This window comes from Panthera leo, chromosome C2 (assembly GCF_018350215.1).
Source record: "Panthera leo isolate Ple1 chromosome C2, P.leo_Ple1_pat1.1, whole genome shotgun sequence".
NCBI classification, from domain to species: Eukaryota; Metazoa; Chordata; class Mammalia; order Carnivora; family Felidae; genus Panthera; species Panthera leo.
In genome coordinates, this window is record NC_056687.1 from 108,774,754 (window position 1) to 108,789,251 (window position 14,498).

Here is a 14,498-nt window from a genome sequence, read left to right on the forward strand (position 1 = left end):
ACTCTATGCATCATGTCTGAGGCTACTCTTTTCCCAAGTGTCTTCTAACTGAATTTGGGGCAAAGTATGTGAGAAGGTCACTGTAGATCATTTCTAGTAATAAAGAATGGCTAATTTCTACCTATTGTTAGATGAAGAGGGTAACCCTCTGGACAAAATCATGAGGATGATGATGACAGAAAACAGATAAAAGCATATCCCAGGGAGAAAACACACAACCAAGGTCTCCTTACATTTTACTTTTCTTGTGTTGATATTTGTTAGTTCTGTGCATGAGACAGTTTCTTCTCTAGCACAATTTGGCCATGGTTATTCCTTGAGGGTTCTGTAGGGGCTCTCTATCATAGTCCCCTGGCTTGGGAGATGCTTACCTCTTTCTCTCCCTTCCTTCTTAACTCCCAAGGCAGTTTAGTCCACAGCCTTTTTTTTTTTATTTTTTATTTATTTATTTTTTTAATGACAGAGAGAGACAGAGCATGAATGGGGGAGGGTCAGAGAGAGAGGGAGACACAGAATCTGAAGCAGGCTCCAGGCTCTGAGCTGTCAGCACAGAGCCCGATGCGGGGCTCGAACTCACAGACTGTGAGATCATGACCTGAGCCGAAGTTGGATGCCCAACCGACTGAGCCACCCAGGCGCCCCTAGTCCACAGCCTTTAACTCTTGGATCACCACCACTTGGGATGGAAAGGAACATGAGTTTGCTTGTGGAAAGTGACTGGGCTTACTCACTCCACTCATGGGTGTGTGTTGTGGGGAGTATTAGCAAGTTGGCTTCAGTCCTGCCACTTTCCATGGTGTCAGTTCCACTTGCAGGAAACTCATGTATTCTTAAACCAAGTGATGGGAATGTGGGCCACTCCCTCTCTCTTGCTTCCCTTTTTATCATGCTTCGTTCTGCTTGTCTCAGGTAAATGAGGTGCTAGAAGGCTGTGTAGCTTCGCAAATATCAGAAAAGAGATAATCACTGTTTCCTAACATAGTGGAAACAGGATATATGGCACTTTCAGTCTTGTCGAAAAGGAAGTAAAGTGCTCATGTCAAATCTTCCTCTGTGTGAACAGGAGAGGGAAGAGATGGTTGCTGCCCCACGAATTCTAACTGTCCAACTCTTACTTATTCCAAAACCTCTTACACCTTTTGGTCCTGAAACCTTCTAAATCAGCTTGATCTTTCCCAGCACTGGGAAAGCCTGGGGAATCTGCTGCCTGAAATGCCATTTTTAAAAAACTTGACTTAAAAATAGGGCCACGGACCTCAACAGTTCTGCTGTCTCTTACTTATGCCTGCTTTCTCACGTCACTCTAAGTGTAGTAAAGCTCCCGGTCAGTACCTCACACCAACCTGGTACACTTGCAAAACCTGCTTAGGAGAATTAACCACATCTGAGGTAGATAATATGCCAAGAGTTTTATCTTCTATATTTCTCCAGCATCATTTGGTTCCTCACCAAAGTGAAGTTTGGGGGGAGAGGAAAAATAATTTTCCCTCTACTCTTCTAGGTTCTTGGCTGAGACACATCTGTAATAAAAAGACAGATTAACAGAAGAAAATCAAACAGAAGTTTAATAACATGTATACCTCCTGTATACCTGGGGACACCAAGGAAAACTGAGTAACTCCCCCAGATGGCCCAAGCCATCACCTTAAATAGTATCTCCAGCTAAGATGTTGGGGGATGGCGAGGCCAGTTAGGAGCGGTTACCCTGAAAAGCACAGTAAACAAGAGTAAGGTTGTTATACAGATTTAAATCCATGCCTTCTCCACTGGTAAATTTCTAGACATTTAGAGTCAGATTTAGTTTCCTTGGTACAGAGAGAGACACCTTGACAAATGGAGATTTTCCTTATAAATGTAAATTGTTCTTACAAAAGATTAACTTTTACTTAGTTTTCAGAGCTTCTCTTATGTCTGCAGTTTCTTAAAAATAACCCTCTGAAGATAATCCTTATGCCAAAGAAGAATTTTTTGGGATGGTGCGTTTTGCTTCCTTACATTTGCATCTTTGAAATTTGAATCCCTCCTTTTGCTGCCAAGGGGCATATTGTTGACACAGTTTGTCGCAAATCCAGCAGTTGTATATGGCACTGATTTGAACCCAGTGACTCTAACGAGAAACAACACGATTCAAGAAACCAAAAAACAGCAGCACTTCAGAATTTCAGGGCCCCAACGAATGATTATTACTTAAGCCACCATTAAGAGGGATGGCAGATACACTAAGGAGCTCATTTGCTGTTGGGATAGCTGGGGTGGTACTGGTTTTCAGGCTCTTCTTTGTGGTGAGGGGAGGAAAAAGTTTTCCTCCACCTTCTTTGGGTCGCTGGCTGAGTCTGAAAATTAAACTGACAAAGACAGATTAACAGGAGAAAGGTATGCAAATTTATTCAACATAAGTTTTAAGTAACAGGAGAAACAGACCTCCAGCTATTGGGAGGACACTTCTCTGATGACGATGAGGATGATTTTATGAGCAGTTTCAGGGAAAAAGGGCAAGGGAGGGAGATCAGAATGACCTTCCTGCTCCTGCTGTTTTCTGACTCCTTCAACTTAAAATGTTCACTCTGCCAAGGTGCCACATTTGGGATAGTGTGTCCTCAATCTCTGGGTTTGGAGCTTCTCTAACGCCATTACCAATGCAACTCTTTCAGTGAAGGCAAGTCACAGGAAGAAAGCAATGCAAATTTGTAAAAAGACTGAAGAAAAGGGGAACCTGGGTGGCTCACTTGCTTAAGCATCTGAATTTGGCTCAGGTCATGATCTCACAGTTCCTGAGTTCGAGCCCTGCATCAGGTTCTGTGCTGTCAGCATGGAGCCTGCTTTGGATCCTCTGTCCCCCTCTTTTTGCCCCTCCCCGCTCATGCTCTCTCTCTCTCTCTCTCTCTCTCTCAAAAATACATAACCATTAAAAAAGACTGTGGACTCCTGGGTGGCTTGGTCAGCTGGGCAGCCAACTTTGGCTCAGGTCATGATCTCATGGTTCATGAGTTTGAGCCCTGCATTGGGCTCTGTGCTGAAAGCTCAGAGCCGGAGCCTGTTTCAGATTCTGTGTCTTCGTCTCTCTCTGCCCCTCCCCTGTTTGCACTCTGTCTCTTGCTGTCTCAAAAAATGAATAAATGTTAAACAATTTTTTTTAATATTCAGTTATTGGGTCTTAAAAAAGACTGAAGAAAATTTAAAATGCAAGATTAAAAATTAAGGTATACTTTTTTCTTATTCTTTTAATTTTTTTAAGTTTGTTTCATTCATTTTGAGAGAGAGAGAGAGAGAGAGAGTAAGGGAGGGGCAGAGAGAGAGGGAGAGAGTGAGAATCCCAGGCCGGCTCCATGCTGTCAGAGCAGAGCCTGACTCTGGACTCAAACTCAAGAACTACAAGATAACGACCTGAGTCAAAGTCAAGAATCAGAGGCTTGGGGCGCCTGGGTGGCTCAGTTGGTTAAGCGGCCGACTTTGGCTCAGGTCATGATTTCGCGGTCCGTGAGTTCGAGCCCCGCGTCAGGCTCTGTGCTGACAGCTCAGAGCCTGGAGCCTGTTTCAGATTCTGTGTCTCCCTCTCTCTGACCCTCCCCCATTCATGCTGTGTCTCTCTCTGTCTCCAAAATAAATAAACGTTAAAAAAAAAAAAAAAGAATCAGAGGCTTAACTGACTGTGAGCCATCCAGGTTCCCCTAAAAATTAAAATATTAAGAACAGGGGCACTTGGTGGGCTCAGTCAATAAAGGATGTGGCTCTTGATCTCAGGGTCATGAGCTCAAGTCCCATGTTGGACATAGAACTTATTTTTTAAAAAAATTAATTAAAAATTATTTAAAATATCAAGAACAGAACTTTAAAAGTGAAACAGTAAAAAAGCTTTAAAATGAACCAACTATACTTTTATTTCAAGATGGCCATGGAGTGCATTCATTTAACTTCCATTCAAATTACATTAAAATATCAAATAGGAAATAGAAAAAGATGGTATAAATGATAGAAAACGGGAAGATGCCGTTAATTAGCTAGATATTTTGAAGTTTTGCAAACTCTGATGAAGTGGAATTGGATTGAGATAGGATTCTAGGGTTTAGTATTCTTCAGGAAAGATGGTGTTCATCTAGGAATCAAGTCCATGCCCTAGTTTAGGATCTCTGAGTAATATGAATTCCTTTTGTTCAGGTCCAGGGTAATTCCTCATGATCTGGAAGTTTAAGGCCAAATGTCAATGCACCCAATACATAGGGAATGTAGGATGTGGAGGGAAAATGGGATGTCAGTAGATCATAGCATGTTACTTACTCAGCTGGACAGGGAAAATGATGACTCTCGGTCCTGCAATGTGTGAATTTCTTGGTCAATCTGGATGCTCCAGTTCTGCTCTCCAGAAGATTGCCCTTATACTCCACAGTCTCTTCAAAGGATCCTCCTTTAGGGAGGATTCACCCTTTGGGGACTGGACAACTTTAGAGGGCCTTTTTTGTTCATGTGGGTTCATGGTTAAAGGGTTGAGCAATCACAGGCCTTTTTTTTTTTTTTTTTTCTCCCAGAGGCTTATTCCTATATGGCTTTGATATCTATTAATTTGCTGGGCAGAAGGTGTGACTTGGGGTCCTCCTGACCACACTGCTTCTGTTCTGAGCACTACTGCCATGCTTTTTCATGGTTTTTTTTTTTACGATTTTTTTTTTTTTTTACAATGTTTTAAAGGTAATCTCTACATCCAACATGGGGCTTGAACTCACAACCCCAAGATCAAGAGTTGCATGCTCTACCAACTGAGCCAGCTAGGTGCCCCTCTTTTTCATTGTTACTAAAAAAATTTTTTTTTAACATTTATTTATTATTGAGAGACAGAGAGACACAGAGTGTGAGCAGGGGAGGGGTAGAGAGAGGGGGAGACAGAATCTGAAGCAGGCTCCAGGCTCTGAGCTGTCAGCACAGGGCTTGATGCGGGGCTCGAACTCACAAACTGTGAGATCATGACCTGAGCAGAAGTCGGTTGCCTAACCAACTGAGCCACCTAGACGCCCCTCTTTTTCATTTTTAAAGGACATATTGGAGTAGTGTTTTTCAGCTGTAGGCCATGATCTATTAGTGAGATATGAAATCAATTTAATGAGTTGCCTCCAGCAATCTAAAAAGAAAGAACAAAAGAACTGAGCAGGAGCGCAGGGCTGGCTCAGTAGCAGAGCATGCAACTCTTGATCTTGGAGTCCTGTGTTCAAGCCTCATGTTGGGCTAAGAAAAACAGGACAGAGTAAAATATATCACAGTGCATTGCACATAGCAAAGAGAAGGGTTGTTTTGTTATTTTTTTGCATGTTGTAAATATTTGAATATGTGCACTGGCTTTGACGCGCAAAAAATGCAGATCTCATTTTCTAGGACTTTTTTGAAGAAGCCTGATGAATAGATTTCCATAACTAAAGTGAGGACAACAAGTAATTGAGACACAAGCAGAGTTTTTAAACTTGATGTATTGGGATGATTCTATTTCCTGTTTTGGTTTTCGAAACATAGTTTATATATACTTTAGCAATGAAATTGAGTAATTAGTGCCCTCTCCCGTTCTTCCACAACACTGAACACATATCTATTTTAGTGCTTGTGACATTATATTATAATTACCTGTCTTCTCTCTCTTCCAAAGTGGAATGGATCCTGCAACTCAAACCGTACCTTATTAAACTTTGGAGCATTTCTGCTTTCTCCACAGCATTTAGTCCAGTTTCTTGCTCATTGGGAATTCTACAAATATTTGTTAAATAAGGAATGAAATAATGAAGTAGACTGGGGTGCCTGGCTGACTTAGTAGAGCATGCGACTCTTTTTTAATTTATTTTTAAAGTTTATTTATTTTTGAGAGAGAGAGAAAGAGAACCAGTGGGGAGGGGCAGAGGGAGAGGGGACAGAGGATCCGAAGTGGGCTGACAGTAGAGAGCCTGATGCAGAGCTCAAACTCACAAACTGTGACATCATGACCTGAGCTAAAATCAAAAGTTGCACACTTAACTGGTTGAGCCAACCAGGCACCCCAGAGCATGCAACTCTTGATCTCAGTGTTGTGAGTTTGAACCCCATGTTGGGTGTAGGGATGACTTTAAAAAAAAAAATCTTAAAACAGTATAAAGTGAACCGTTTCTTTGTTGCCTACTCATCTTGACCAGAATCTATTTTTCCATTCTAATTTTCCTCTATACATCATATGATCCTACATTGTGAAGATTAATTTGCCTTCAGTGGTCTGAAAGAATATTTTAAAACTTGTCAAATTTGAAAACAATACTTATTTTGGGCAAATCAAGCGCCCTAAATACATATTTAGTGGAAATACTTAAATGAAACAAAAACTAACATGGCTTTTAAAATGCAGTTTTTCCTTTTACTATTTATGGAAAAACCTAAATGTTTGTCTTCTGGTTAAAAAAACAGGTGTTAATAATAAGAGAGGTCATACACCAGAAGGATTCCAAATAGTATAGAAATAGGAGAATTTTCCTTATGGTGTAAATTGCCTTCCCTCCTCCTCAGCTTTGAAAGCTTTAAGAAGTTGCGTTCTGGCTTACCAGTTCTCTTCATTTTCTCTTCGCCTTACAATTTGCTCATTTGCCTAAACTTTTGTTCAATGTCTATAAAAATGATTGCTGTATTAGATGACTGGTCCGCAACTGAATAGATTGTGAAGATACATTTTTCTTTTTATTATATTATGGGATTCTACAGGAATTTTTAATGGTGGTATGGGAGGGGAAACCCAGTATATTCCGTAATGAAAATATGTGATATCCGAGTTTCAGTATTATTTTCTGGGCCCAAGAAAGTACTTCAATTATGTCTGTCCTGCCTAGCAGACACTGACTATCTTGAAAATTGTAGATACTGGCTCTGTGGGAGGTCTTTCTGGAAACAAAAGTCACAGAGCTGGGCTGGGAAGCTCTTAGGAGGAAGTCAAGGGGGCGCTGATACTATTGTCAAGTATTCTCTAGAATACTTTATTCCCTGCCCCCCAACCACCAGGAGAAAACAGTGAAGTAAGTTGGAGAAAAACAGAAAATGGAATAAGTTCACTTTAATTAGCATCCTTCCTGCCTTTTAAAAAGTACTCTTTCTGGGGCTCCTGGCTGGCTCAGTCAGAAAAGCATGGGACTCTTGATCTTGGGGTTGTGAGTTTGAGCCCTATGTTGGGTGTAGAGATTATTGAAAAAAATAAATGAACTTTTAAAAAAAGTATTCACTTAAAAAAAAGTATTCATTCTATACTGGGAACTGAGAGTCTTTTAAGAAGTATAACCGAGGTATAAGAAAATCTTAGTTGAACTGATGGATTTAACCTAGACAGACTCAATTCTGCTATTTTGTTTTCACCCAGCATTGAAGGCTGGATTATTTTGCCAAGGTACTCAAGTAGGGAACCTGGAATTCAGAATTCCGATATTTAGTCCAAGCTCTTTCCTGACCTTGACAGTTTAACATGTGTCTTACTATTTGTAAGGTGAAAAGTGCATTTGCTTATAATATACTTTTAAAAACATTTTTGTTTTTGAGTAATCGCTACACCCAATGTGGGGCTTGAACCCACAACCCTGAGATCAAGAGCCCTATGCTCCACTGACTGAGCCGGCCAGGTGCCCCTGCTTGTAATATTTTTGATGTTTTCATATAGGAAGGGGGAAACAATTACATAGGCTTGTGCTATAAAAATTACAAATCACCCATTTAAAAATTGAGCACTTACAGGGCTCCTGGGTGAGTCAGTCAGTTAAACGTCTGACTTTGGCTCAGGTCATGATTTCATTGGTTGTGAATTCGAGCCCCATGTCAGCTCTGCGCTGACACCTCAGAGCCTGAAGCCTGCTTCAGATTCTGTGTCTCCCTCTCTCTCTGCCCCTCCCCTGCTCACTCACACACACTCTCTTTCTCTCAAAATTAAACATTAAAAAAAAATTTTTAAATGGAGCACTTAAAAATGTTATTGTCTATTGGCAAGGAGTTTAGCCTTAATTTGTTTTCCTCTGTAGCCCAAATACATTTCAATGTGTAGACTTTGCTAATGTTTAAAAGCTTTAAATAGGTTGCAAGTAATACCAGTAATTTATTTATTAAGTAATCTTTACCCCCAGCGTGGGGCTCAAACTCACAACCCCAAGATCAAAAGTTACATGCTCCATCAACTGAGCCAGGCAGGCACCCCTACAAAATTGACTTTTTTTTTTTTTTAAGACTGTTTATTTATTTTGAGAGAGAGAGAGCATGAGCAAGGGAAGGGCAGAGAGAGAGAATCCTAAGCAGGCTCTGCACCTTCAGCAACAGAGCCCAGCGTGGGGCTTGAACTCACAAACCATGAGATCATGACCTGAGCAGAAACCAAGAGTTGGATGCTTAACCGACTAAGCCACCCAGGCGCCCCAATAATTGAGATTTTTGAGAGGTTATTTTGTGCTAGGCATTTTGCTAAGAGCTTCACATGTAGTAGTCTTATTTATTTATTTATTCATTTATTTATTTATTTATTTACTTATTTATTTGTAGTAGTCTTATTTAATTTAGTTATTTTGTAGGCACGCATTCCTTCCATTAACCAAGATCACAACAGGGCAAAATGTGTTAATTTATGAAACTAAGTATTCAGTGAATCCGTCACATTCCTGAATAGATAAAAGATTTTCATAATATTAATAATTGTTGAGAGTTGGGTGACCAATATGTAGGGCTTCATTGTACTATTCTACTTTTGTGTACGTATGAAAATTTCTGTGATAAAAAGTGAAAAGCACAAATACAAAGCCACTCTTCTCGAGGTCAGCCATCTTGCTTATTTATGTTCCTTTCTCTCCTTTTTCAGCTTAGCAAATGGGGATATATGCTTCATGTGGGGGTATATGCTTCATATGGGGATATATGCTTCATGTGGGAATATGTGTTTCATGTGTGGATATATGCTTCATGTGGGGATATATGCTTCTGTAGCTAGGGAGGGAAAGATTGGTGGCATTTATACTGCCCGTCCCCTCAGTTCTTCCTAATGGACACGGGAAGTTTCTTTACTCATTTTTTTTTAATGTCTGTCATACACATAGGAATCTATCAAAGGTGTTTATGGCTATCTTTGGTGGCAGATTCAGGAGGTGACACAGTAGGGGACCCTTGCTCTTTTTATCTGCCAGAACCCATTCCTACCCTCATTTGGAAAGAACAGCCCCCTTCCTATGGGGGACAAATCCTCCTGACTCCACATAGTTCTGGTGGGGCTGCTACTCAAGGTACCCCAACTCCTGGCTGTAGGGGTGGGTATATAATCAGAGACTGGCTATATATACACTCTACTTGTTGTTGACCACATTAATTGACCTATGGATGGACACGTGACCTGAACCAGGTCATTTAGGATCCTTGCCTACAATCTTTTCATTTTTCTTTCTTTCTTTCTTTTTTTTTTTTAATTGACAGAGTGTGTGTGCGGCAGGGAGGGGCAGAGAGAGAGGGAGACAGAGAATCCTGTGCTGACAGTGCAGAGCCTGTCCCACGATCCGTGAGATCATGACCTGAGCTGAAAAGACACTCAACTGATTGAGCCACCTAGGCACCCCACTTTCTTACAATCTTATTTACAGATAGTAAAAGCAAAAAAAAAAAAATCCTCTCTTTACCCTGGGAACACTAGCTGAGATGATTGAGACCTGGAGCTGTCTCTGGTAATGTTTTCTCTACCCACTGGCCTATAGAGGAAGCGCCTATGTAATAGGAAAGAGTAAGGTTGAAACATCGAGGGGTGCCTGGGTGGGTCAGTCAGTTAAGCATCCGACTTGGGCTCAGGTCATGATCTCACGGTTCGTGGGTTCGAGCCCCACGTCAGGCTCTGTGCTGACAGCTCAGAGCCTGGAGCCTGCTTCAGATTCTGTGTCTCCCTCTCTCTCTGTCCCTTCCCCATTCGTGCTCTCTCTCACTCTCAAAAATAAACATTAAACAAAGAAACATTGAGAAAAGCAGGGAGAGAAAAGGAAGGATCAAAAGTGAGAATATGAGAAAGAAATGATGAATTCTGATTTCCTGGATCCAGTGATTCCTGAAGCCTTTATCCTTGCCTCTTTTGTAAGGTGGGACTCACTACACTGGCTATTTTACTCAAGCTACTTTGAGTTGTGGTTTTGTTATTTGTATTTAAAAGTAGGGCCGTTAGGAGAGCTACTGATCTGTACTTTAGGAGTACTATCTGAATTCCAGCTAAGAATTACCATCTAGCACAGTGTCTGGTACATGGCAAGTACTCAAGAAATGTGTTGGGAGAGATATAACTCCTCAGTAATTGTCAAACTCTTTGGTTATTCTTGTGACTTTTTGGTGCATTGGTTAAAATAGGGATAATATTCATCTCCTTCACTTTCTTGCCTTATGGATATAACTTGCAGATTATTGCTGATTAAATTCGAGTATCTTAAATATGCCTGTTTTTGCAACTGAAAGCCACCCTTTTGGTACAGCTAGAAATATCTACTTCCAAAACAGAGATTCCTAGTGCAGTTTTCTAAGAAACCCTTTATGCGCAGCACAGCACAGCAGGCCCACCTCAAAGCACATCAATCATCTTACCAGCTATCAGGCACCTTTTACAGGATTTTCTGTGATCCTGTTGTCAGTGCACATTCTGTATCAAGGCAGAGGTGATATGTAGAAATCTGGCAGCTATTTAGAAGGGAGGCCAGACAGTGCTGTGCCAGTATAATTAATGAGAGTCATCGCTCTGGAAGCCAGAGGAGAGTGGGGGTGGGGAAGGATGTCTTTCACCAGTAAATGGCATTTAAGAAAAATCGGTGCTTTCATAGCCCTTTTACTGCACAGGGGAGGTTAAGTCAAAGGACTGCTGTAAAGGGCTTGGCTGAACTTGCAGTACAGATGGAGGTCCCCGTGTATGGGGAAGCAAGGAAGATTCAACTCCGGACTTCTCAGCGGGATTGATTTCAACCTTGAATTGAGCTACCAGCAGAAGCCCTTATATTTGGAAAAGGGGTAAATCCACACTAAAAGATTAGTGTTTAGGTGACCAAGAGACCATGCAAAAAAAGGTATTACTCAGATAGGACTTTTGTTTTACCTGCCCAAAGAAGTGTTAATCTAGATCCCATTTTTTCCCCCAATTCTCTTGTACCCAGTGAAGGAAGGGGGTAGTATTTGTTTTGTTTTTCTATTGACCATTCTGTAACCATGGAAGGGTTTGTGTAACCTAGAGAGGCTGTTTACTACCCACTGTCTAATCCCTTTGTTATCATTCCCCCGTCACCAGCAGGGAAAAATAGTTCTGTCTGGCTTCCAAACACTTAGCAATGTAACAATATTTTCTTGGTTTTAGTTAGTGATTTTTCTGATTAATGGTGTTAAAAAAAAAGAACTCACAGGGAAAAGCTACATTAAAAGATTTATGGATATATCCATATGTCCTAAACACTTAAGACCATGATTAAGTATGATTCACACAATGGGAGGGAGGAGGGCCAGGAAATGGGGTTTTAGCTGTATCTGTAATGCTTTATTTAAAAAAAAGGTGTAAAGGAGCAGGAGTATTATATGGGTATTTGCCTTGATTTTAGTAGGTTTGAAACACTGCATAAAGAAATTTGAAGTTCTTGAAATTATGGAAATTAAAACTTTCAAAATAAAGACTGCATCACAAACAAATGCTCTTGTTTTGAAACTTGGTGTCTGAGCTTATTTTAACACCCATCTGTGGGTTTTCAGGTATGAGAAAGACAAACACAGGAGGTTTGGAGTGGATAACTTCCATGGTTGTGTGAAGGGTTGTCTTGGTGTGCGCGTCTCTCATTCTCTCTTTTTGGACTTCCTGTTCACCATGGAGATTACCAGCAAAACAAATCTCTAAACAGCACATGTTTGCATGCAAAACAAGAAGCAATTTGGGGTTAGAAGAGTTACCTTACCTGTTTAATTTCTTATAAATTGAGGATTTTTGTATGGACATATTTAAAAAATTGGGAGGTTTCTTTCTTTGGAGCCAAACGACCTTATATGTGTTTTTCCAAATTGCTTTTTTCCTGGTAGCCTGGCATGAAGAAATTCAAATGACTATTCCCGTGGCGTTTTTTTTTTTTTTTTTGAGAGTCCAAGATTGCTTTCAGGATAAAGTTTCTTCATGCCCATGGTGCTTTGCTGTGACATTGTAATTGCCTCTGTTGAATTGAATAATACAAATGGGTTGTTTCTATGGTATCGGCTAAGTGGGATGAAAAGGTGAAACCCTAGATCTTGCACTGAGAGGTCACGGTGCTGCCACCCCCCACACTAACTGTCCGTCAAAGCGGACAGGCAGCCCGGCCCTTCTCTCCAAGCTGGAGCACTCAGTTGTAACTTCCTGAGCAAATTCACGCATGAAAAAGAAAATGACTTTAGTTTATGTTGTCACTAAGCCCAGAAAATCCCTGCCAACCCTATGCTGCCAGCTTTTCTAGGACCTTCTTATTGGTGGAGAATTTTAAACTGAAGGTGAGTGAGGAGCAGAGTCTAGAAGTCCCTCCCAGCCAGGCTTTGAACTAACAATAGGGCAGGTTGAATGAAGGCTGATAAATGCAAATCCTGGAATCCTGAGACCGGATCACCCCGTGACTGCCGAGGCTAGCGGTAGTCAGCGTTCCAGCAGCCGCACCAACCGAGTCAATCACCTTGTCTTTGCACTCAGTAGATTTCATCATTTGCATCACTATTTGAATACCTACTGTGTGCAAGCTTTCCTCCGCCCTGGCCAAGCTCTTACTGCCGGGTGGCCGCTGGAGTCTGCCAGCCACTAAACTGATCGATTGAATAACTGTCCCGTTAACGTTTAGGAGAAACATCTGGAAGAACTGACGGTGGGAGGTGGGGGGAATAAAGGCAGGGGGTTACCTACACTCCCTCTTCCTCCGTCTTAGTTGCACTTTACTCAAGGCAGATTTCCTTGGTTATAACAGCATACTAAATGCTATTTTCTTAGAAATGTAAGAGAAGGTGACATAAGATGGGCGGTTTGGGATTTTCTTTTAAGGTGTGGTTCTGACACTTTTTTACTTTGGTGCAAGCTGCAAACCGTTCCCATTCTGTTTCCTCGCTTCCAACTTCGTTTCTCCAAACTCCTTTATCCTACAACCACCGAGGCTCTTGGGAACACAGCCCCAAACTGAGAATCCAGGAGGTGTCCCTGGGTTTGGGAAACTTTGAAACCTACGGGTAAAAAAAAAAAGACTTTATTCCCAGTGCTTCTGGCTCTTGCCCCCTGAGAGCCCCGTAAGGGCGCATGCGCCCGGGGGTAGGGGGCGGTCCAGGTCCAGCCCTCGACCCCTTACCCCCGGCCGGCTGGGGCCCTTGGAGGAGGTGGGAGCTCCAGTCCGCTCTCTCTAGCTCCAGTTCCTGATTTCCTCAGGAGCTGCGGGGCTGGGAGGGAGGGGGCTCCAGTGTAAGCGTAAGGATTTGAATGAGAAAGCAGGTTGTGGCGGCGGCGCCCCGCTCTCCCCTGCGCGTCTCAGGGTTTTCTGTTGGCTGGTGGGGAGAAGTGCGCTTCTGGGGGGCTTTTCCGTCCCTCGACGGGGTTTTGGAGTTGAAAGTCACAGGGGCCCACAATTCACCACCCCAGCACTTTGGAGGTTGCTCCTGTGCCAAGGACTCCCAGGAATCCTTCAACTGCCGTACACTCAAAGTTGAGCAGGTCAGTGCTTTGGGGGGAGCTAGGCGGAAAGAGAACGAGGACTGGTACACCAGACCAGGTGTGCAAATGAGCAGGTGGCTCAAGTTCCTCTTCCCAGTCCCGGCCGGGACGCGCTCTTTAAGGGACTGTGAGTATTGTGCGTGGGGATCCCCCAAACCCCCAGCGCGAACTGGACCACGGCTAGTCCTGGAGGGGGGTTGGTTGGGGGGCGTAATTCAGAAGACGTGGGTGTGCATGTGCCCGCGCCAGAAATGACTTCTCGAGTCGCCCGTGGCGGTGGATGGGGTTTCGTCCGTTGGAGGGCGAAGCTTTGCTGCAGGATGCTTCACCCACACGCGGGGTCCCCAGAACCGTACTCTGACCTCCCGACAGCGCGGAGAAAGCAGGTCCGCGTTTCCCAGAAAGGAAAAGTACGCTGTCCATTATTCTTGGGGAGTCTCACGACTCTTCCTGTGCTCGGTGACCCCACTCAGGACCCTTTCGGAGAAGGCCGGGTACACTCAGCGCGAGGAGGATTTACTCCATTACCCTTTCCTGGAATAAACGAGGGCACCGGAGCGACGCCGCGCGGGGAGGTGGAGGCAAGTCTCGGCTGCGCGGCGTCGCTCTCTGCGCCTGCGCGGGGTTCCCATGGCGACGGCGCCGCGAGTCAGAGATGCCACCAGGCTCGCCCCTAAGCCCAGTCCCCTGTTGGGCGTCTGCGGCCCCCTCTCTCCTCTTCCTTTTCTTTGTTTGTAACTCGGAATGAGTTTATGATCTCATTTTTACGCTAACAGTTCAGCATTAAAACAATAACCAACTAAACTGAAATAGAAGACTGTCCCCCACCTCCCCGCCG

At 43.0% G+C, this 14,498-nt stretch overlaps 1 long non-coding RNA gene across 1 annotated transcript; it reads right to left on the reverse strand.

Moving 5' to 3' along the window:
- Positions 1–11,888: 11,888 nt before the first annotated feature.
- Positions 11,889–13,528, reverse strand: LOC122230119. The gene is made up of 2 exons (XR_006207289.1): positions 13,302–13,528; positions 11,889–13,179 (listed from the first exon to the last, which is right to left on the reverse strand). It is a non-coding gene; the product is annotated as an uncharacterized LOC122230119 (long non-coding RNA).
- Between the last annotated feature and the right edge of the window lie 970 nt (positions 13,529–14,498).